The sequence below is a fragment of the Pygocentrus nattereri genome, chromosome 25 (genome assembly GCF_015220715.1).
Source record: "Pygocentrus nattereri isolate fPygNat1 chromosome 25, fPygNat1.pri, whole genome shotgun sequence".
Classification (NCBI taxonomy): Eukaryota; Metazoa; Chordata; class Actinopteri; order Characiformes; family Serrasalmidae; genus Pygocentrus; species Pygocentrus nattereri.
The window spans coordinates 20820382-20844992 of NC_051235.1; the positions used below are offsets into that span (position 1 = coordinate 20820382).

The following is a 24611-nucleotide window of genomic DNA, read 5'->3' on the forward strand; positions in this document are numbered from 1 at the left end:
CATTTCACATGAAATTGGCTCAAATTATGATGCTGGGATTTGCACATGCAGTTGTATCCAAAACATTTCCTCAGGTACATCTGCAAAGCCCATTCATATCAATAGGCATTAATGCTAATGACTCTGTCCAAAAGGCAACATGAGTAACATAGCTCGGCTGCTGCCCTGACCGCTGAGCTGAAGATGATGCAATAGTTCAGCATTGTTAACACATCAAATCTTTGCGTGGTCACTTACATGAAATGTGTGACTCATGTCAGTGATTCAGATTTTGCCAGAAAAATGTCCATGTGAATATAGCAGGGTCCATGACATGCATGAACCAGTTCAATTAAAATGAATAGGTGTTCATGCTAATAATTCTCTTTCCTTCTGAAACCTTTTGCAGAAAAGATACAATGATAAAATATGAGGATGAAGAAATCAATGCCAGCAAACATGTTTACCAATGACTTCTGTTACAAGGCTTAACAGATTTGCTGATAATAAACTCTATTATCCTATTATCTTCTGACTTATTACATAAGCAGGTTTACTGAAATTTTGCTACATCAACAATTAATTGAACTTTCATCATTTCACAATACCACCCCATTAACTGTGATCATCCAGCGAGTGGATCTCATAGCTCTAATTGCTGCCTCTTCGATTCCTGCCTCCATTGTCCTCCAGCCAGTGACCCAGAAATTGATTGAAGTCTGCCATCTTTAAGAACTTACAATGACTTTAAAAGCACTCAGAGGAACAGAGGAGAGACGAGCTTTCCAGAGCAAGGATTCACAAGTGCAGCCTACTCTGAAGTTTATTTTTAATTACTTTTATTTATTTATTAAATCTCAAATTGCTCCTTACTCCCTATATAGTGCCTTGCTTAGGTCATGAAACTATGGCTTGTACATACAAATAGTGCACTAAAATAACATATAAATGGCACACAAATGGTACACTGTGCTTTAACACATTTAACATCCATATATTTTCTGTAAATACATCCCTAAAACTTTCTTAAACTGCAACCAGGTCTTCATTGAGGTTGCTTAGACTTATTGATGTGGTTTAGAGCACAATATAAATTATTCTGAGCCAGAGGTCACTAATAGGTGGACCGCGGCCTGAGTCCAGACCCAGACGCTGTCCTATACGGACCTGGACCTATAACTAATAAACTATGGAGAATGATTTAATTTTGATTCAGAGGAGGTTATTTCACATGCTGCACTCTAAAAAAAGAAAACTGACAATAGTTATTGTTGAAATATTACTGAATTGTACTTGATTTGATTTGACATTCAGTTGTTGACTGTATAAGATGTTGATATAACTACCAGACTACTTTATTTTACAGTATATGCCACTGAATCATGAGGCAAGTTAGACATTGTGATGTTCTGGACCTGTGTTTGAGGAAATTTTCTCTAACTGGACTTTATTGAATTTTAATGAAATACCAATGCTCTCTTCTTCTTCTTTCGGCTGCTCCCTTTAGGGGTCGCCACAGCGGATCATCTGCCTCCATCTTGCCCTATCCACTGCCTCCTCTACTTTTACACCAACCATATCCATGTCCACCTTCACTATATCCATAAACCTTCTCTGAGGTCTACCTCTTCTCCTTCTACCCGGCAACTCCATCTCCAACATTCTTTGACCAATATATCCACTATTCCTCCTCAACACATGTCCAAACCATCTCAACCTGGCCTCTCTGGCTTTATCTCCAAATTGCTCCACCTTCACTGTCCCTCTGATCTGCTCATTTCTAATCTTGTCCATCCTTGTCACTCCCAACGAAAATCTCAGCATCTTCATCTCCGCCACCTCCAGCTCAGCCTCCTGTCTTTTAGACAGAGCCACAGTCTCCAAACCATGAAATACCCCTGCTCTAAGCTATTAAAATGAACAGCATCACTATGTAGCTGAACACTGAGGGCAGCCACTTTAGTCAACAGCCGAATTCTGTCCTTCCTGCAGAAAGCGACTCCCATTTACATCCATGTGGACTGGAGTTTTGATTACATTTGCAATTTCTGTCATTTCTTTTTATGAATGTAAACATCTTCAATTATAACATTCAAGATTAACAGTTATAAAAAGAAACAAGACTGGTGAACATAATCCCCCTTGGTCTGTGCAATGTACTACACAACAGCACAGCACTTTCTGCCTAAATTGACCCACTGCATTCAACTACACGGTCATGTTTTCCTCAATTTGAAGTGAATCATACTGTATCCTAATCCACATCAACAAGTCTGTGTGACCTTAATAAAGCCCTGGATGTGGTATGAAGAGGTTTAGAGCATGTCTCAGCTGTTTGACTACACCTGGCATAAGTGGAAAACTGTGTACATTTAATTTATTGCAGAACCATTTCTTTTAAAAATGAAGTCTTTAGAATACTTGGACACAACACAGGTCCTGTAATACCTACATGGCGCTAACACTCCTGAGCCTAACAGTCACCTAATTAACCTGAGTTATTCTGAGTTGAAGTTGGTGTGTAGAGCAGTGGATACTCAATGCCCAGGGAAACACTGATTTACTGAATGGACACTTCTTCAGTTCAGCAGTTCTCACTGGAAATGCAGTCCAGCTCTTGCTGAAAGGGTGATATAAGTCTTATGCTCTCAGGGATTAAAAAAAGAAGGGGGTGATTTCATCACGGGGACTTCTTGCTTTCTCTAAAGCTCCTGCCGAGACTACAAACTACTCCATAGGGTAATAAATTGGCGCGCCCCCCCTGTGATGACTCATGGAGCGTTTGTGCTCTTTCCCTTCGCAGCTTTACTGCCTGGTCTGGCTAGGCTCCAGTCTCTCCCAGCTTTACTACGCAGCACTATCATGATGGTGTGATTCCCTTTTACAAGCAGGCTGATTCATAACCAGCCTAATACATTCCTTTAAGTGCCATCGCTGTATCCTTCAAAATCAGGGCGGAGGGCAGCATTATTATTCCAGGTGTTGCGCTATTGTGAACGTCTCTCTCTTGTTCCAGCAAAGGGAGCATAAATAAGAGTAAAGGTGCAGATGATTCTGAAGCCTTTGTTTGCAAACTTGATTTAAGTGTGTTTTCAGGGAAAATGTTTATTTCTATTAACCCAACATCGTTTGAATTGTCTTTTTTTGTAGTTCTTCTATCTTTAGTCACAGGCAATTATCTATGCAGTAAGTCTTTCATGTCCGGCATGAAAGCTCAAAAATCCTGAAAGGAGAAGGCAGAGAAGGAGTTCTTGGATAAATCTAAAGATTACCAAACCGTCTTTCTGAAGTAAGGGCCGCACAGCACTGATGAATGTCAATTGAAAATGATGACTATTTTTAGTCCTCGCCACACATATCTATCCGTTGACATCTAGTTTTTAAGTAACAACGCTAACAAGTAGCACGTTTTTGGAGGAGAAACTGTCAAAATGAATTTGAATAATATTCAGGGCTCCTTTGCTTTACGGTTTCCATTAAATTCATAGAGAACAATTCCATTGAAGTCATATAGAAGCATAACTGATATTGTGTTACTGCAAACTTGAGCTGATCAAATCAAAGCCATGCTGTTATTCATGATATCACTCTCCCTTTCATGTTCTGCTGCCAGGTGTGATTTTACAATGTGAACACACATCTGGGCACAGTATAGATTGTTCTGAATACACATCTGGGAGCAGTTTGTTAAACATTTGGTGCTGGAGTGCAGCAAAATTTGCTGCAAAGAAAGGTACACCCAGGGATGGGGGAGTAGCGAAGTAGCGCACTACTTTTTGTAGTTAGCTACAAATATTAGCAGCTAGTAGCTGTAGCGGCTACAGTTTTATGAAATGTAGCTAGTAGCTGAAGCGCCTACAAGTTTTTGTGTAGCTATAGCAAAAATTTTCACTACAATTTTGCTACAGGCTTCAGTCAATCTGAGAAAAATTAACCACAGAACGCGTCGCTCACTGGGCTGGTGGCAATTGTGCAATGCTGACTGAGCTGTGGACAGTTCAAGCAAATGGGCACACACTCACCCCATGCACCGATCACCTCTTACTAGCAGGCTTAACTCAGGGGTCACAACCGAAATGTTAAGAAGAGCTGTTTTGTCCTTTCAGCAGTAATGAAACCACCTTGGGAGGCACGACATTTTCTGTCTGTTTTACCAATATAAACACATACAGAGACTTACTTTGCTCTGCTTTAACCTTTAGCTCAGCTGCAGCCATTTTTATCACTTCTCAGGAAACCTTTCCGCGAGTTTCTTGTAAAATATCTCTGTGTTTGATTTTTTACAAGGTTGAAGTTGCTTCTTGTTCGAATTGTCCCGTTCCACCTTAAAAGATTTTACTGCTGAGAAATCGGAGAATGAGAAGCTGACTTCATTTTTGCGAGTTGCTGCAGATGAATCTTATCAGGAAACCAGTGATTTATTAGTGTAAATTCATGTAAAGTTCATTCATCTCCAAATGATCGATTCGTTTCGTTTCTGCGTTGCTGTGTGATCAACAGTCTGACCGTCAGTCTTCAGCGTTAAAGACCGGTGAATTAGCAGTTATGCGTTAACTCCAAAAATCTAGTTCTGCTGTGGAGAGATTATTCAGGCCTGATTCTCACCCCAAACAGAGTCAGAGTCACTGATGAGGATTTTGAGGCTAAAGTGTTTCTGAAGTTTAATAAAGACTCTGAATGTGAATGTCTGTACATACACCAATCAGACAGAGCATGATGAGCACCACCTTGTTTCTACGCTCATTTTTAAACACTGTGTCCACTCACTGTCCACTCTATTAGCTGTACCTGCGTTGTCAGTTCACCCTGTAGATAAAGAGTAAAGAGTAAAGAGAGAGAGGACATCACTTGCTGTACAATATGAGCTAATCATCCTCTAGTCCTTCATCAGTGGTCACAGGACACTGCCGGCTGGATATTCTTGGTTGGTGAACTTTTCCAGTTCAGCAGTGACACTGAGGTGTTTAAAAACTCCCGTAGCACTGCTGTGTCTGGTCCACTCAGACCAGCACAACACACACTAACACAGCGCCACCACATCAGTGTTACTGCAGTGCTGAGAATGATTGTTTGCACCAACAGCTATCACAATGTACAACACTGTACGTCACTGTATGTGGACATTATTATATGCTGAGCCACTGACAGGACAGGCTCACTGGGCACAAGCAGGACATCACATTTCTCTACTCTTATTACTATACACTGCCACTTTGTTCACACATCTATACATATTTTGTATGCACTGCCTCTTTGTTTACTTGTCCACAAATATTGCGTACTAAACTGTCACTTTGTTCATGCATCCATAAATGTCATATTGCACAACTGTTAATATGGGTTATCATTACAGTACATAGTCATTAGTTCATTCACTGGAGGGGACATGCACAACTGAATTGTCAACTGCATAGTATTTATGCGATTTTACTTCTTATTTTTGTACTGCTTATTTTGTTATTTATCTTTACTTTCTATTTATGCATCTGTAAACAGCTTACAGCAATACTTTGCTCCTGTTTATTTTGCTGTTGTTTTGCTATTTACTTTGTACTGCAGCAATAGAAGAATTTCCCTCTGGGATCAGTAAAATGATCTTTCTATCTATTTATTTCTCGATCAAAATTTTGGGGGGGAATTTTTAGTTATGCTTTAGTACATCATCTTCTTCTTCTTTTGGCTGCTCCCTTTAGGGGTCGCCACAGCGGATCATCTGCCTCCATCTTGCCCTATCCACTGCCTCCTCTACTTTTACACCAACCATCTCCATGTCCACCTTCACTACATCCATAAACCTTCTCTGAGGTCTACCTCTTCTCCTTCTTCCCGGCAGCTCCATCTCCAACATTCTTTGACCAATATATCCACTATTCCTCCTCAACACATGTCCAAACCATCTCAACCTGGCCTCTCTGGCTTTATCTCCAAACTGCTCCACCTTCACTGTCCCTCTGATCTGCTCATTTCTAATCTTGTCCAGCCTTGTCACTCCCAACGAAAATCTCAGCATCTTCATCTCCGCCACCTCCAGCTCAGCCTCCTGTCTTTTAGACAGAGCCACAGTCTCCAAAGTTATGCTTTAGTACATAGTTTCACAATAAATTCATGTATGAGTTAAAAATAATGTTAATGGAAATGAATTAGGTCATAAACACTTCATGAAGCATTCCTAAGCAGTTATAATACATTATTAAAAAGAGCAAAGTGCACTGTTATATCTGATGGATATGAATGAGGGATGAAGCTCACAGGCATAACGCTAAATGATGAAGAAGACAAAGTACGATCAGTAAACATGAAGGTATTGAAGACCTAATTAACAACCATTAATGAACTTGTTTCAAACCAATCATGATGCCTTTATAAGTGTAGTATTATTTCAAAGTGTTACCATTTCCCCCTTTATTTCTTTTTCACCTCCTATGGCCACATCTGGGTTTCATAAACATATATAAAATCTGGGATCACTGAATGAGTTAAACTCATTAGCTTGGAGTGGCCACTGCAATACGACTCTATGATAGGCCTATGACAAATATGCCTGTGTGTTGTTTCAGTCATTGCAGACACCAACTGGCCATCTGGTAAAGGATGATCAGGCACAGTAAACACTCACTCACACACTAACAGCCAGTGCATCAGAGTGGAGCAGGAGAGCACAGTTTCATGTACGCAGAGGAGGAAAACAAGCTGATTTTTCCTGACCTTGCAGACATGAGGATGTTTGTACCTCCCAGTCAGGATCCTGAGTGACACACCTTCTACCTCCCACCTCTGTGTTTCAGAGAGAAAACAAAGCACTGCATTTGCATGCTTTAGATAAGAAGGGTGTGTTTTGCCCTCAGCGCTCCTCACTGTGAGCAGTGCAAAAGGAGATAGTCCTCAGAGAGAGAGAGAGAGAGAGAGAGAGAGAGAGAGAGAGAGAGAGAGAGAGATAGTAGTAGAAATTTCACTGGTGCAGTTTGTCTCCTCTCTCTCTCTCTCTCTCTCTCTCTCTCTCTCTCTCTCTCTCTCTCTCTCTCTCTCTCTCTCTCTGCTTCACTATGGTTTTCCAACTATCTTTCTCTCCCTGTCTCTGTTTCTGATTATCTCCATCTCTCTCTCTCTCTCTCTCTCTCTCTCTCTCTTTCTGAGGACTATCTCCTTTCTAATTCTCTCTCACTCTGTTTCAGATTCTGTACACTGTACATTTCTATCTCTTTCTCTCTCTGTCTCTCTCTATTCTCTCTACCTCCATTTCTCTCACTGTCTTTCAGATCGTCTGTCGCTCTTTTTCTGATTCTCTCTGTCACACTCTCTCTTTCAAATTCCCTCCACCTCCCTCTCTCTCTCCCTCCTTTTCAAATTCTCTCTTTCAGATTCTCTCTATCTCTGTTTCTGATTCTCTTCATCTCTCTCTTTCTCTGTATCTGTTTTAGATTCTCTCTTTTTGATCTTTCTGTTTTAGATTCTCTCTCCCTCTTTCTCTCTCTGTTTTTCAGATTCTTCCCATCTCTATCCCTCTTAGGTTGCCATGTGGTTCATCTTCTCTCTGTTTCTGATACTCTCGGTCTCTAATTTTCTTTCCCCATCTTGATCTCTCTCTCTCTCTCTCTCTCTCTCTCTCTCTCTCTCTCTCTCTCTCTCTCTCTCTGTCTCTCTCTCTCTCTCTCTCTGATTCTTTCCATCTCTCTCTTTCCCTGTTTCTGTATTTCTCTCACTCTTTATCTCTCCTCTTCACCTCTTCCATTATTTTGCCTGTTCTCTTTCTCCCATTCTCTCTCTCCTATTATCCCTCTGCCATTCTCTCTCTCATTCTCTCTCTCCTGTTATCTTAGTCTCTTCTGTTCTCTCTTTCCGTTCTCTTTCTCCTATTCTTTCTCTCCTACTCTTTCTCTCCCATTCTCTCTCCTATTATATCCCTTTCATTCTATCTCTCATATTCTCTCTCTCCCTCTCCTTATTCTCTTTCTGATATTCTCTCCCTCTGTTCTGTTTGCTCTCCCCATTCTCTTTCTGCTATTCTTTCTATCTCTCCTATTCTCTCCCTCTCTCTCATTCTTTCTCTCCCCTATTCTTTCTTCCATTCTTTCTCTCTCCTATTCTCACTCTTCCACTCTTTCTCTCTTCTAGTCTCTCTCTTCCATTCTTTCTGTCATTCTCTTTCTCATCGTTTCTCCTTCCTATAATCTCTCTCCCATTATTTCTCTCTCCTACTCTTTCTCTTTTCAGTGTCTTCTTTTTGTCTTTCTTTGTCTGTCTCACTTTCTCTGTTTCAGATTCTATCCCTCCTTCTCTCTCTCTTTCTCTGTCTTAGATTATCTTTCTTTCTCTTCCTTCTCTTTCTATTTCTAATTCTGTCCATTTGTTTCTCTTTCTCCCTCTTGCAATCTCATTTTCTTTCTCTGTTCTTTCACACAAATAGAGGACTGTAGATCTGCTTAACATGCATTAGAAACATCCTCTCACCTTCAGCCATAAACACACACGCACACACACACACACACACACACACACACACACACACACACACACACACACACAATCATGCTCTCAGAGTAGCTATAAACAGTGCAGTAAAGTTTAGTGTGCATCTCTCTAGTTCTTTCCAGTCTGTTTGTGTTTTTTTTTCCGCTATAAAAACTTCATAATATGGACCAATGGAGAATTCAGCACAACTTTTTATTGAGATATTAACAACAAAACCTTGTTCTCTGCCATGGAGTGAAATGCATCTGCATGCGTCTTTGTTGTTCTGCCCGTCCCCATAAAGTTTCTCTCATTAATTGCGTCCTCTCGCCATGTCCTGCTGGTGCACATCGTCCTCCAGTGTCACTCCTTATTACAGTCATCCTGCTGAATGAGTGAGAGAGAGCGAGAGGGCGAGGAAGAGAGGGGGGAAAAAGACAGAAGGTGGAGAGCGAGGGCTAGTAAATATTTATAAAGCGAGTGCTGGAGCTCTCCGGCTCGGTAAGGCCGCGCTTAAGGTACATTAACAAACACTGTAAGCAGTCCGCATGAATCTTTTATAAGCTTGAAGGCTGGAGAGAATGAAAGACAACAAAGGGTTGCAGCAAACACACACAGAGTAGCTCTGAAATCAATCAGCTGTCAACCTGCTCCTGTGCCTTCTGCAGTCCTGCAGTCCACAACAAACCCGATCACTACACATTGTGAGCTGTAGTCATGGCTACCCTTGGGAAAGAGAAAATGCATTTAAGTATAATTAATATGGAAGTACATACTTTTAATATGTAGACTTTAATCAGATGCAGCGCCCGAGTGGTGGATGTTGGGTGGGTGCTGAAAATCATTCAGCAGCCTTTCAGTAGCCCCTAAAAAGGTTCATTGACCTTTCCATACCCAATTATATACATTTGATTAGGTTACCAGTTCATAAATCTTTTCCACCTCCCACAAGATTTGCAGACATGTGTATAATAAATGTATGTACCTAGTTAATACACTAATATATGCAAAATATATTAATGGTAAGCTGTTTCAACATGAATCACTTTTTATTTCTTCCAAAAGACATCAAAAAAGGTCAGACCTAAAGAGTAAAAGTACCAACTGCCCCCACTTTGTGTTTATTCACCAGTTATAGTGCTGCTTCAGTACATGTGAGGTTGTCATTATAGCCTGGTCACCTTTAGAACTATGAGCAACACAGCACCACAATGGTTAATCACAGGCCCACCCAATCACCCAGAGACAGAATATTCATTCAAGTTGCATTTTATAAGTTGAAATTGTGTTTTCTTTGAGTGTTGTCACTGTATTTCGGCCTATGCATTCATTACCCTCTTCGCCAAGCTCTTCCTTATTTTCTCAGCCTTCCACTCACTGCTTAGCAAGGGTTACTACCTGCATATATTCAAGCCATTATCTGTGAGCATAGCCATAACTAGCTATGGGGATTCAGAAGGATTTTCTTTTCCACTTTTCTCCATTAACTGTAAAAACAGTGGCATCATGATAACAGAGCAGTCTACTTGGTGTCACAGACTCACCCAAGTGGAGACAGAATATTTATTATGCATCAATTTTTATGATAATGAAATTTGATTTGTTTCCTGTGAGCACTGTCACTGTATTATGGCCAGTCAAATCTGCCAAGCTCTGCCTTATTTTCCTCAACCCTCCAAACACCACAACTGCTGCTATCCGCAATTACTTCAGTGCGTTAGTTGTATGTTCATGACTAGGACAGGCGTTAAGACACCGAGGTCCTCTGAAGTATCTGAAGGGTTTTATTCTATTCAGTGTGGAAAAAAGTGACCTGACCTTAGAACAGCTGTGGCTTAGCCATAGACTTAACTGCCCACTCTGGTCATGTGTGAATGAGATGCTACACTACCCAGATAAGATACAGTAACTTTGACTTCTTGAGATGTTCAGTTATGCAGCACACATGCATAGGTTAGCATATAACATCGCTATGGTAAAAAATGTAGCTAACTCAGAGTTTATGATGCATGTTAAGATTGTAAAATGCAAACCCTATATTTCATGTTTTTGTTTGGCCTGCTCGGAATGTTGCTGGCTAAATCTGCATGCTTTAGTCTGGCTCCAGGAGCTGCTCACTTTGGGCTACAGGCTCAATATTGACAATATTAGTGATTAGAAATTAAAGTTACCTACTCATAACATACAACCAGCATGAGAAACTTCACTGTAAACTGGCATCTTGCTAGAACTGCATCATGTAGCTGAATTTATGAAGTAATCAGCAGGTATGTTAGGCTGTCTTCTTCTTCCTTTGGCTGCAAACTGCTCCACCTTCACTGTCCCTCTGATCTGCTCATTTCTAATCTTGTCCATCCTTGTCACTCCCAACGAAGATCTCATCATCTTCATCTCCGCCACCTCCAGCTCAGCCTCCTGTCTTTTAGACAGAGCCACAGTCTCCAAACCATACATCATAAGGTATGTTAGGCTGTATTTTGTTTAATTAACTGTGTGAGTAGCTACCTTTCCTGTTAGCTTAAGTGAGCACTAAGTTAAGCACTTAAAATGTGTTGTACTGCACTATGTTTAATTGTTTCTATTTCTCCAGGTATCAACATGGGCTCAGGACTAGCTTTCTCTCTAACCTATTTATAACTAGCAAAGATACTACAAAGCACTTTTTTGTAAGTCACACTGGATAAGAGCATCTGATACATGCTTTAAATGTAAATGTAAATTAGCTGGGGTTTGGTACAGAGAGCCTTTTATAATGCATGTTTAATGTGTGCTTGTTCAGTAATCAGTGAGGACAGAGATACAAAAGAAACAAGCAAAGATAGAAAAAGAATCTCTGTAAATAAAATAAATGTCAATCAATGTGAAACTATCAATTTGAAACTATTCATTTTAATGTAGGTTTTAAAAGATTTTTAAGCCAAAAATAAGCACATGAATAGAAAGTTAAATTATAATTATAAAGGACAATTAACAGGACGACTGGAGTGAAATCAGTTTATAGAAGAGTAATAGCAGTTTACAACAAACCCAAGAACAAATTTTCATAATGTTGTCAATAATGTTGTCATTATTGGTCTACGAATTTGCTACATAACATGCTTTTTAACTAGCTATCGAAGCTAAACTGCACTGTTAAAATGCCAAAGCAAAAGAAAAAGCTAACTTAAATGCATTGAGTCATCAAAGGTAAGACATACATATTTTTATGTCCACCGTGGTAGTTAACCAAGTGTGGGTCATTTGCACTGGATGGGAGACGTGTCTGACTAATGTGTACAGTGATAGTTCCACTTCTGTTGTGATTTAGGAGCAGAGAAAACACAAAACAATTTGTAAGGCTTTCTGCTGGCACTGGTACAAAAATACTGCAAGCTATGAATAGGGATGATAGTCTTGTTTAATTTGTTTAATTTCAGCTTGGGTTTTTAAAAGAAATCCCCTCTTTTTTTATTTACCTGAAAATCTGCCTTCCTCATCTCACGCTCACCGCACAAACACCTCAAACTCAGCCTCACAGCTGATCAGGGCTCAGGAGTTATGACGCTGCTGCAGTTCTGAATCCTAGATAGACTAAATAGATCATTTGGTGCTTAGTTAGCTGCAGATGAAGGCTCCTCTGAGGACAACTGCTTTTATCTGCTAATGCCTTATAGCTTACGGTTTTCGGGTGGAACTTGCGCTTGTGAAATTAAGTTCCCCATTACGTTCATCTTTGTACATACCTCATATTCTCTGCACAACTACATGTACTGAACCATAACATGGGACTAGCTTTAACTTAACTTTCTTTACTAGACTAGTAATGTTAGCTGAGGTAACACCCCTTTAGCATCAGTCTGTTCGTATTTTTTTATTTATTTATTTTTTTTGAATGGGCCTTATTCCAGTATTCTTTAAACTCTCAACATTTGCTATAAAAAACAGCGTTTGTGGGCAGGAAATGGATTCCATTAATATCATTGGTTAAATAAAAAGACTTGATCTCTACCCTATTTAGTAATTTCCCTCACAACCACTAGCTAACTTTGAACCCTATGACTACGAAGCCACCACCTATAAAACCTTGGTGTGTAATATCGTAATGTCAGTCACTCATCATAGACTGGACATGGAGCTTAGCTGGACTCTTTCGCCTTCTTTGTTGAGGGTCTCGGAGCACAAGCTGTGTTCTATTTAACAAAATCAGTAATGTAATAAAAAGGGATGCAGGAGAAAACAATATGAGGCCTTGTTGGCCCAAGAGGAGATGGATCAATCTCATCGATTCTGTAGCTTGAGCCCTAGATTCCGTTGCATTGCTGGAGGCTATACTTGAAGGCACAATATCACAGAATAGAAGCGTAGACGCTGCGTCATATTGCAACATCTCATGCTGCAGGCGTAGATTACACAGCACATTAATCACAGTATCATTGAAAAGGTGATGGTGTGTGAATGTAGCATAAATCAATGTGTAATTATACATCTAATATGCTCTTTACTCAGTATTCAGGCTTTGGTTTGTCTCACAGATCTCACCTCCATTTGACCTGAATACCACTGTTGAATTCTTTTCAACTCATTATGAATATGAAAACATATGTTCTTTCTGTACTGTGACATATTTTCTGGGTAACGCTTGGAGGGTATCAGTGAGGGTCTCTGGGCTGAGCATTTACTCTCGGTGATAGGTGGAGGTAGTGGCAGGGTGAGGTAAAACACAACATTATTGGTTAATATTGTTTTTCCCTGCCTGCTGGAGGACAGTGATGTAATCAAAACTTGTTCTAATCAAAGACATTTTAGAGGTGAGCATTTCAAAGGAAGATGATTAATATAACCAGGAGCACAAACAAGCAACATTGACTAAAAAATGTCAACGCTAGTTCAGGTTGACTTTAAAAGGAGACTTGTATCAGTTGTTTTTTAATGCTTAATGAAATAACTCAGGTGTAAACAAAGTCATTCAGAATGGGCTGATGTGAAATGCTCCAGTCCTGGAAAAATGACCAAGTCAGAATTGGTAACAGTTGTAACTCTGGGTGAATGAACCAGACACTCATGTATGTAAAATAAACCATGAGGTTTATTTAAAACGGGATGATCCAAAAGACTGGTGTCAACAGCACACCAGGTCATAAACAGGATAAGCAAAACACCATACATGACACAAGGCAAAAAGGGTGGTAAGTAAACAAGTAAGGGTATAAGCCAGAAAGAAATCATACCAACAACCATAACAAAAGGGAAAATCCAAAAACACTAATGGGAGACAAAATAAGGTAATAACAGAGAGACTGTCAAAAAGAGAAACACTTGATTTGCACTGGAAAACTCAGAGGCAATACTTCACAAAGTCTATGACACACGCACACACATTCTAAGCCGCTTATCATTCTGGGTTGTGGGAGGATCTGGAACCTATCCCAGCAGTCATTGGGTACAAGGCAGGAAACACCCTGGACAGTCTATCATAGGGTAGCCACACAGTCATATATATGCACACACATGCTCATATCTACGGGCAATTTAACATGTCTAATTGGCCTGACTGCATACACCCAGAGGAAACGTGCGCAGACATGGGGAGAACATGCAAACTCCACACAGAAAGGACCCTGGTTGCCTGGCTGGGAATCAAACCCAGGCCCTTTTTGCTGTGAAACAACTCTACCACCATGCCACCCTGTGTGACAGGCAAACAGATATAAATACTAGTAGAAACAGGTGAAAAGTGTTAACTTTAAAGCTGATTGGCTGGCCGTGTCATGTGACTGATATATGCATTCTGAGAAATGGAGTCTATAAAGTTGTTTATTCAAGATTCAAGAGTTTTATTGTCATATGCACAGCAGAACAGGCAGTTACACAGTGCAATGAAATTCTTACTTTGCTGTTCCTCCATTCACCAAATATAATCTTAATATAATCTTAGATGAAAGTAGAAAAAAATAGACAATACAAGAATAACACTAAAAACAATAGTAAACAAGTACAGTTTTATGTGCAAAGTTGAAAGAAAAATGAAAGTTCCATGTGCATATGTGAAAGTATAGAGCTGCTGTAATTAAAGTGCATGTTGCAAGTAATAGATGTAAACAGTAGTGTTCTGACAGCAGCAGTACAGTGTATGTAAGGTACAGTTATTGAGTGCAAGGTTAGCCAAAGTTAAACCGGTTCAGAATGGGAGGGTGGGAAGAGGTAGTGAGTGAGGTGTTCACCAGCCTGATGGCCTGTGAATAGAAATTGTTTGTCAGGCTTGTAGACTTCACACTCCTGTAGCGTCTTCCTGAAGGTAGGAGTGTGCAGAGTCTGTGCTGGGGGTGTGCACTGTCCCTGATTATGTTGTGGGCCCTCCTGATGACCCTGGTGTGATACATGTCCTGTAGTGAGGGGAAGGCTGCTCTTGAGATGGACTGTGCAGTTCTGATCACACGCTAGAGAGCCTTTCTGTCCTGAGCAGTGCAGTTTCCATACCAGGCCATTGTGGAGCTGGTAAAAACACTCTCTATCATACTCCTGTAGAAGGTGCTGAGAATTTTGGCTGGCACGCCAAATTTCCTCAGCCTTCTCAGAAAGTACAGTCACTGCTGAGACTTTCTGGGACTATCTGATGATGAGGACTAGGAAGAGGACTATGGAGGACTAGGGAGTGTGACAACAGTGGGAACCAGATGTCCCAAGCGTTAAGGCCTCTACTTTATCAGTATTACATATAAAAACTAAGAACTAACCTGTAGGTTCACTGGTGATTTTGAATAATATATAAAATATGCCTGTGTAGCAACTTTTGCTTCTTATCACCACCAATTATGTCATGTGACTGATAGATGCAGTCCATAAAGTTGACAGAGTTTATTCAAGATTTAAGAGTTTTATTGTCATATGCATATGACAATTGTCAAAGAATCCAAGGTACATCTTCACACAGCATTAGTTCTAATCAAACCACTTTGAATTACTTTCTTTACATTTCAGTTATTAGGCAGAATTGTTTAGAAAATGGGGAAATTCCTCTTCAATTATAATTCTAATAACTCTCATTTATCTATTGTATGTTTTCTATCCAGAGCAGGATGGGTCTTCAGCCTTGATTCATCTCAAGGTTCTTCTTAAGGTTTCTTAGGTCCTATTTGTATGGAATTAGTTTAAATGGGGAGGTGCGGTAATGTAATTATTATTGACATTTCTCAGTGATTTTAATCAGGTTAACTCTGGGATTGATATAAAAGTATATTTATCCCATGTCAGTCATTAGTCAATAAAAATGCTGTCATGTTCTGGGCTAAAATCAATCTGATATATACTGTCCTTCTCAAGTGTACTGTTTGATTTTATGCAGTGATGTTGGCTGTTGGCTGTGAATTCCCAAGCTAATTACAATTGTAATGAGACAGTGCATTCTTAAGACAACAAGGTAACTGGATGGAATAAATGAATAAATAGGTAAATGAAATCTCTTTCCATGTTTTCTGCTAGTTTCTAGAGTAAAGGCAGTGCGTAAGTCAAGTAGTCACTCTCATCCCTATCATTTATACTGAGATTTCTCCTTCAAATTGTTCAGAAATTTGACAGATGTCCTGTGGTAAACTGGCGTTACTCCTTGTGAAACAAATTCCTCTCAAAAGCTTTAGAGAGTTTTTCTCAACTCTTCTTGATTTTATGGAAGTTTTTCTGTCATTGTCTCTCTTTGCTTGCTTAGGATAGGTTTGAACCCAGACTCCTATTACAGCTGCTTTATGACCAGGATCAGAATACAGAAGTGCGGGATCTGTATTTGGCCTAAGTTGCATTTTAGAAAGGCAGTGTTCAGAACACACTTACTTTTAATATTTTAAAGATAATACTTTTAGAATACTTATCAACTACATAAAAAAATAAATTGACTAAAAAAAACTTAAAATTATAAACTGTTTTAAAATCAGTGCATGGCATACAGCAAACATTTAGAGATAAACTCTAAAAAGGATCTAAATGAACGGTTTCTTTACAAACACTACAGTTCTTGCTGAAGCCTGAGTGGACAAACAAATTGGTTTGATGAGCCAGTTATTAATATCAACATTACTGAGCTCTTTGGAGGGATGCTCAAACTAACAGTCTCTTCTGTAGTGCACATGTTTACAAGTGATAAGCTTAGCATTAGTGTTGTACTCAACTCATGGGGACTGTGGAAGCAGCAGTGGACTGAAGTGAGTAGGAAACTGAGAGGAAAAATTAGTTGAGAGTTTTTAGAACTTTATTTAAATGATAAGCAAAGTTTTCATGAAACATTCTTACAGAAGACTTATATAAAACTTGCCAATAATAACAGTGAGGAAAAATGTGAACTTTGAAAAAGCGTGCTTTATCGATACGTGTTCTAATGTATTCTGGATAACTTACTTTTAATGTATTGGAATGGAATGTGTTACTGAATACATTAAGGAGAGTGTAATCAGTATCCAGCTACTTCCTCAAAGTATTTTGCCCAACTCTGAAAAAAAAATGCATTTGAATGTAATTTTATTGAATTAGGCGCTGAAATCAAGAAGGTGGGAAGTGCTATTTTCAGGTTACACAGGAGTTTCTCCTCAAATATCTCTATCCAGAGTCAAACCTCCTTCACCCTGTCTCCGCTCTGTCACTTTTTTTTGCTGAGCTGGAAATCAGATATGGACAGCAGTGCATTAAAGAGGCGTCTGCTCCATCTCAGCAGAAAGAAATTGAGGAAGAACAGCAGCATACAAATGGGCAGGAAGAAATGGACTTCTTCTTGGGAGTGTTATCTCTCCTAGTCAGTCTCCTTCAAATCAGTCAAACTGTAAAGACCTGGAGAAGACTGTACTTGTTTTTCTCTCCCGGTGGCGCAGCCTCACACACACACACACACACACACACACACACACACACACACACACACACACGCACACACGCACACACGCACACACACACACACACACGCAGACTGGGAGAGATAGAATCAGCCATCTCACAATGAGGGTCTCCAAACTGTTTTACTTCTCCCTTGCAATTCTGCTGCAGTGGAAGGATGAGGAGAGAGACTGCAGTCGAAGCCGTCTCCAGGGATTACTCTCTCGGTGACGACTCGCTGACTGAATAGACCGTTTTCCATATTCAGGCTGCTTTTTACCAATGCACTAGCACTTACACATTTGTCAGCGCGGCCTAGTAAGACGCTCGGCTTCAGCCTTTCAAAAAACCTGTCAGTTTTCTGAAAACAACGTCTGAACTACAGTATGTTAATGTGTCAAAGTCATGACTCAGAGTCCATGGCAGGAGTTTGACAGGTAAGAGAATCAGTAAAATAGCAAGATAGGTTTAATAAGTAAATGCTTCCTTGAACAGACCTTTGAATGTTAAAGTGCCATTTAGGCCTAAATGAAGCATTTTAAGGGCCCATTTCATGAAAAACTGAATTTTCCTCTTTTTTAAATGTTCATGTTGTACTTAAACATTGTTACTGTTTCAAAACATACCATTTACTCAACAGTCCATGTAGTCCATAAGGAAACTAAGTCACAGAACAGCCTAAAGCTTGAAAACATTTTCTTGCCTTCAGCAAAATGTCTGAAGTATGTTTTGATATATTATTTGTAATGTTATGCAGTGTTCTGTAGTGCAGCATTGCATCCCTCATCAGTACAGATTTGACAGAATTCATGATTTTGGAGGTTTTTTTTTTGATGCATCAGTGTTCTCGCACTTCAATACCCAGCATGCATTACATGATTACATCACAACGTTTGTGAATCCCTATGATGCTCAACAAATCCTGACTGATGTTGAGGCTAATAAATACATGTTGTGGTAGCCAGCATTAGTGATATAGCACTAACCTAAATTAGTCATCAAAGCCTCACCCAAGCATCTGCCCCAAAACACTTGTACTCTTCCAAAATGTACTTCCACCTTCAAGATCATCAGAAGGGGATTTTCCTTTAAACCAGAAAAATCCCGCTCTAGAATCACTGCGGCTTTGCTGTAAGAGCGTAGTTGGCATTTTTAACAAATTATGTTATGGTTACATTTTTCATTTTGTCCCTTTAAGTGCACAGTTAGCATCTTTGTTAAACTACAAATTAAAAAGTAACATATTTCTACTTCTTGAGCACGTAGGTATATTTTTAGCAGTGGTACCAAATGGGATGTATCCACAGTGCTGGAGATGAAGCGTATTGTCAGGCTGCAAAGCTGGACAGTGATAAAAAGACTCCCCTTTTCTTAATGAGGACACAGTGTTTTCTAGCGATGTCTCTGGAGCGAGGAGTGTGAGGAGAAGACTGCCAGCACATGCGGTTTGACTCTGAATCTCTTTTGTACTGTATTTTTTCTCCTTTTGTATCTTTTATCCTCACTTCCCCCCAACAAATGAGCCTGATCATTTAAAAAAAAAAACAGGTTCAGAAAAATTGTGTGGGCGCATAATCACAACCATTTTGTGACAGTTAGAGCCGGCTGACGTGATTTTGTGGTGAAACTGATGAGGGTCGTTGGGAGGGTCACTGTTATCTCTATTATAGAGACATGAGGTAATGAGGCAGTACATTGGTATTCTGGACATTTTGTTGTCGAAATCTTCACCTCTGAGAATAGATTTTTCCCAGTCAGCTAAAGAAATGTTGAATATATATCAACTATCCATAACTATCTTCAGTAAAATGATTTACCCCAGCAAGAAAATCCTTTGGTTGGATGTGATTCAGCATACCAATTGCTAAAGTAAGACTGTAGAGCATGAAAATGAGCTAGTTAGTAATTTTTATACATCTTGACCAGACAAAGAAAACAAACACGGCCAGCAGAAAGTTGGTTTTAAAAGCATTGCCTACGCTTTGATGGAGCACCAGTTTCGTCAGCTTAATTAGCGCCTGTAGCTTTGGCTTCTTTTTTTTCAGCACCCACCACACATGCACAAATTCGCAGGCAGATCCCAAAACCTTAAGCATTTGGGAATAACGGAGGCTGTATTAACAGCCTAAGTCGAAAGCATTACCTAATTGTTGATTGTGTCTCATTAGAAAAGTTTAATCATATAGTTGCTGTGATTTGGGATGCTTGTCAGGATGCTTATGTTAAGACGAGACACTGAAAGTTGCATGCATGCAGTCTATGACTATCAAGCCTAATCAGCTAGGCTGTTTCACTGGCTTTTCTCCTCATTTGCCTTTGGCTAATAAGGCCCTAGAAAGGCTTCCTGGCAGTACGCGAGTGCTGCTTTCATTTTAGAAGCAGATGTACTTTTCAATTATATTGACTCGTTTGGACATAGCATTTTGACATTTTAAGAGTAATGAAAGTTCATTTCACTGCACAGGATGTAGACAGCTCTATTGACCGAGCAAGGTTAAGCTACATTGTGTGAGACAGTCTGACACCATTATTTGGGAAGCTATTAAATTAGAAAAAGCCTGTCTGAATAGCCACCAAACACAGGAGCTAACATGCGGTAGTCCTAAGGCTATTCATCTAATTCAGTGCTTTTTCAGCAGACTGGGTTAGAGCACTTGAACACATTGCGTTGGACACTTCCACCTGTTAGCTAGGCCTCCCCCCTCTTACACGGTGCTACCAGGGTGAAGGACGGCATGTGCTTCATCCACCACTTTTTGAACTGCTGCTAATGCGCCATTAATAGATAGCCTAACTTGCCTGGAGGAGAACGCTAAATGTAAGTCCTGTTACATCAGTTAGCAACATGTTGATTGATGTGGGGAGAGGAACGGTGAGGTGTGACATCATCGGGAATCGAACTTCTAATCTCCTGACGATAGGACCAGAACTTCAACTGTTAAGCCGCTCTAGAGACCCAACCTCCAATTGTTTAACCTTTTGCTCACTATATTCTTGGTTTTGTTATAGAGTGCAACTGAATAAAAACAGCAAGAGGGAAGTCATTTTGATCCCGATAGCCTTTGTAGGCACTTCCACTAAAAGTTAAACAGGCTGAATGTTCTTGAGAGGAACACAAGCCACGCTGTGATTCTCATGTGACTTTTGTGAAGACACACAATTGTGCTCTATTATGTAGAGCAGGATTTCCCTGTGAACTGGTTAAAGGAAAGGGAAATTCAACTGATTTTTCAAAAATTCAGATTTTCTGAGCTTGTTTTCAGATTTTGCTGAGCTAAGATTTTGACCTAAAGCAGGTACATACATGTGGAGGTACATGCATGGCACTGTAAAATAGTCCCAAGTGAACGCTTCTTTCTGGACTTACCTCTGTTTTAACATAAATAACATTAAATGTAGAAACTCAGGTTCACTTGGCATTTAGGATGGTAAATAAAAAGGGGTATATTTTGCTTGTAGGCACCGAGACGTCTGGTTCCTGTCCCCAACACTGTAAAGAAAATAGGAGTATGTAAGTTTGCACCATCCCACCCAGAATGACATTGTTTACATCGCAGTAATTCAGTTATCTGGACATACATAGGGTGGAATTCCCCTTTAACTAAGTACCACTTGTGACACGTAATGGAATTGAGGGAAAAATAATACAATAAAAAACGAACTTCACGCGCCTCTCTTTAGTGTTAGACATGGAAAACTGTATCCTTCAGGTGGATTCAGGACTCGAGCTGAGAAACACGCAAAATGAGGATTGAAAAACTGAGGACCTCGATGCGATTTGCTAAGATATGTATGGCTCTCTGTACTGTCAATCATAGAAAGCCATCCAATCGGAGCTAGCCTACAACGACCGCCTGTCATTCCATTGGATGTGCGTTTTGTGCCGGGATTGGTCGCTGGGATCTTATTTAGTCTCGTTATGTCTCGCGGTGTTCGGGAGTGTGTGTGTTCCGCTTCTCGCAGCGCGACAGAGGACCCTGGTGTGTGCGAGTGTATGTTCATTCCGGCGTTGTTGGCTGAGGTTGAAGAAGGGACGTCGTTTGTCTCTCCGGTGAAGTGTAGCCTCCTATTTTGCGGCCTTCCGCGTCGCTCTGTAGTCGTCCAGTGTTGGTGAAACAGCTGCAGAGGTGAGTGAAGCCTGTGCCGAGAGCGGGCGCGGATGTTTTTGTAGGTTCGCTTGTTTGTACTCTCCGCGCTAACATGTCGACAGTGCAGACTGTCTTTGAGTTGGCATCGTTGTTCATGCTATAACTGTTACTGCTGCCTGCTAAGATAACAGCAGACTTTTACGCCGGCTCTTTGCGTGTATTACACTGTGGGTGTGTTGTCAACTCGTCCTTCTCAGCGCCAACACCGCAAAGAAAGAAGAAGTTGCAGTCTTGCTAGTCGGAGCTTTTACTTAACAATTTCAGATAAAGTCTCCAAAAAGCAACAGAACAAGCGTAAAATACGTCCCCCACGAATTATTTACGAATCGATGAAGTATTAGGCGAATTCCGTCCATTCCGACCTGCACCAGCCTTACTGGTCAGCCGGTGATGGTGTGTGTGTGTGTGTGTGTGTGTGTGTGGGGAGAGATGTTCTTCAGCGACTGTCTAACATTAGAATAACTTTGCCTGTTTTTCCACGTTATTCGTGAATAGTGCGTGTTTTGACGTATGGCTTTTACATTGTATGCGAAAAGGTGCTCTTACTAAGTAAAAGGCTAGTAATGAAGTTTACCTCTCCTCACGGACGGTTTACAAGGTCCTAACAGTCACTGGGTTAGTATGCATTAAAGTAGTTCACCGAAAAATCATATTTCGGTTCTTTGGCCAAAACATGTTTGGTGTACAGTCTGCTTATTTCTAGTTTGGCACTAGAACCACAAGGCTGAAATAATAAGTCTTGTCACCCCCAAAATGAGCTTAAAACTTTAGTGGGCTTTTAATGAGTAGCTGTAGTGGAAAACTTAAGGAAGCAAACAAACACATCTGATTGGCTATGGTTTGAATAAGGGGAAACAATGGATAAATAAGATTTTTATATGAATTATTGCTGTAACCTTCATCTATGCTGTGTTTGAAATGGTTTCCCAATCTTTACACCATACATTAAGAAGTCTGGATCACTATCACAGCTAACAGAATTTGTGACGGTATGAAACGATTTAGGAGAGCAACTTTGCTTTATGGGTGTCCCTTGTCTACTGGTGTAGCTACGGCAGCTATACGGTACTTATTGTTGTGCATTGTGTGATCGTTTGAGTGCACTGGTTCTCAAACACAGCTTTAGTCTTGTCTTGGCTGTGGAGGAATGTACGTAGTGATCTGTCGCGTTCTTGTTGGTTATTTTATCGATTTGTTTTTACTCTGGGTGAAAACACAGTATTTATTCTATAGCTTCCACAACCACATTAAAAGCAGTCACACAAATGAATGAGGAAATGATAAACGCTTCCTTTTTGTCAGTTGTCCTTTGGCCAAGAATTCGACCTGTTCTGTATAGCGGTCAAAGTCTTTAACACTGTCTGAATTTGGCATTGAGATCTCGTCTCCGTGAATGTGATTAATGTTTGGCTTCCAAGTGCACTTAAAAATCTTGACTTTCACAAATGGCATCATTTAGGTGTCCTCTGAAATGTCATATCCTGTTTTCATTTGAGAAGAAACTGAGTTGGTGTGTGAAATAAAGGCCCCTGAAAGTTTTAGGCACAATTTTAGATTGAGTGCTTCTGGCCTGTCACTGTGACACTGCTGGTTTTCTGAAGCACACTTAAAATACATGGGTCTAGTGCAGTTGCAGGGATCAGGTGTTTCCAGGAGGCAGCAGATTCATCATCTTTGAGCAGCAGGAAAATAGCCCTTCAGTGACTGCCCGGCTGATAGAACCTCATAATCTTCTGAAATACCAGGTAGTTCAAAGTTGCTGGAACAGTGTTCTGTTTACGCTCAGTACCGTTTGCACTGTCAGCACATTGTTGGTTTTGTGCTCTTGATAATAGACCTCAAAGAGCTCAATATTGTAAGGCCTTTGGTTTTAAAAAAAATTATACAGACGCAACCAACTTTTGCATTGACAGTGCTGACACTAACATTAACTAATCATCACTGCAATCCTGGGAGACAGCAATCAAGTACAAATCAGCCTCTATTATGTTAGAACATGGCGGAAATTTCGCTGCTCACTTTAAAGACTGCTTTGAAGAAAGATTAAATGCGTGCTTGTGTGCAAGTGTGACGAAGCACCAGGATGTGACTTAAAGCAAGACTAAACCAAAGACAGAATAGGCTATACTAAAGCTTTAAACCAGGGCTGTCTAAAGTGTGGCCAAGGTTGACCCATGAGGACATTTGATTTGGCTCTGCCAAAAAGTAGACATGTGCCAGTTTTCTATGATAATACTATATATCACAACATTCAGCACGCATGAAATTCTCATCATGGACACTTTGAAATATATTTACTGCTTTTAGTCAAACGAATTATAGATTTTTTTATATTCAGAGTTGCTCTGGTTTTGCAAGCTAGTGCTATGCTGTCATGTTCTGATCCTGTGCTCCATTTGATGTTTGCACAGCTGTTTTAGTGTGGTATTGGTCTGAGCACCTTCACGGTCATGGACAAGTTTGCAGTGATGTCCTTTTATGCTCAGTGTAATAACTAGAGGTTTTACCTCCTGGCCCTGAATCTTGAGATGCCTGTCAAAGCTATCCAAAAACATGTTTCCAGAAATTAACCACACGCCAGATACATGTCCCTGTTGGCAATAGTAAAATCTTTTTATTGTTTTTTCAGGGTGTAAACTGGAGCTTTTGTCTGCTACAGTGTTTTCAATTACTATATAAAATATGCACAAGGCTTTCTTTCTTCTTGGAAGCACTGTTTTCTTTTTTCTATGTGGGTGTGTGAACTTATTCAGAACAGGATTGGATTGGGAGGAGTTTATTTATTTATTTATTTGATTTGATTTGGTAATAAAGTGTGACTGATGTTAAGTAATGATAAATCACACTTAAAAATGGCATGTTAATTTTCTAGTAGGTAATAAATAACGAGTTAGTAAATGTAGTGTAAACTTATTGGTAGTAAAAAGGGAACATATTAGTAACAAACTAATTACCCAAAAATCATTTCCCCTATTACAGTAAAAGTGAGGAATGCTACAGTTATGTATTGTAGATTTTTAAAAAGGTTTCTATATAATCAACATATCACCCCAATTCGTCTCAAACATTATATAGTTTTATAATCTTAGAGTATTTATCCCCAAACAATGCAGTAATTCTGCTGAAATGACATGGAATTAGAGCTGTAAAACACTGATTCACTCATTTCAACTCTGTATATTAACTATTATGTCTTTAAATGGT

The 24611-nt window shown here is 40.0% G+C and overlaps 1 protein-coding gene across 1 annotated transcript in view; it reads left to right on the top strand.

The window, feature by feature from the left end:
* Positions 1-21208: 21208 nt before the first annotated feature.
* Positions 21209-24611, top strand: part of glceb (glucuronic acid epimerase b) — a 72361-nt gene continuing 68958 nt past the window's right edge. Inside the window, exon 1 of the mRNA XM_017703506.2 lies at positions 21209-21386. The gene's annotated coding sequence lies outside the window, so the exon portion shown is untranslated. The remainder of the gene's footprint in view (positions 21387-24611) is intronic.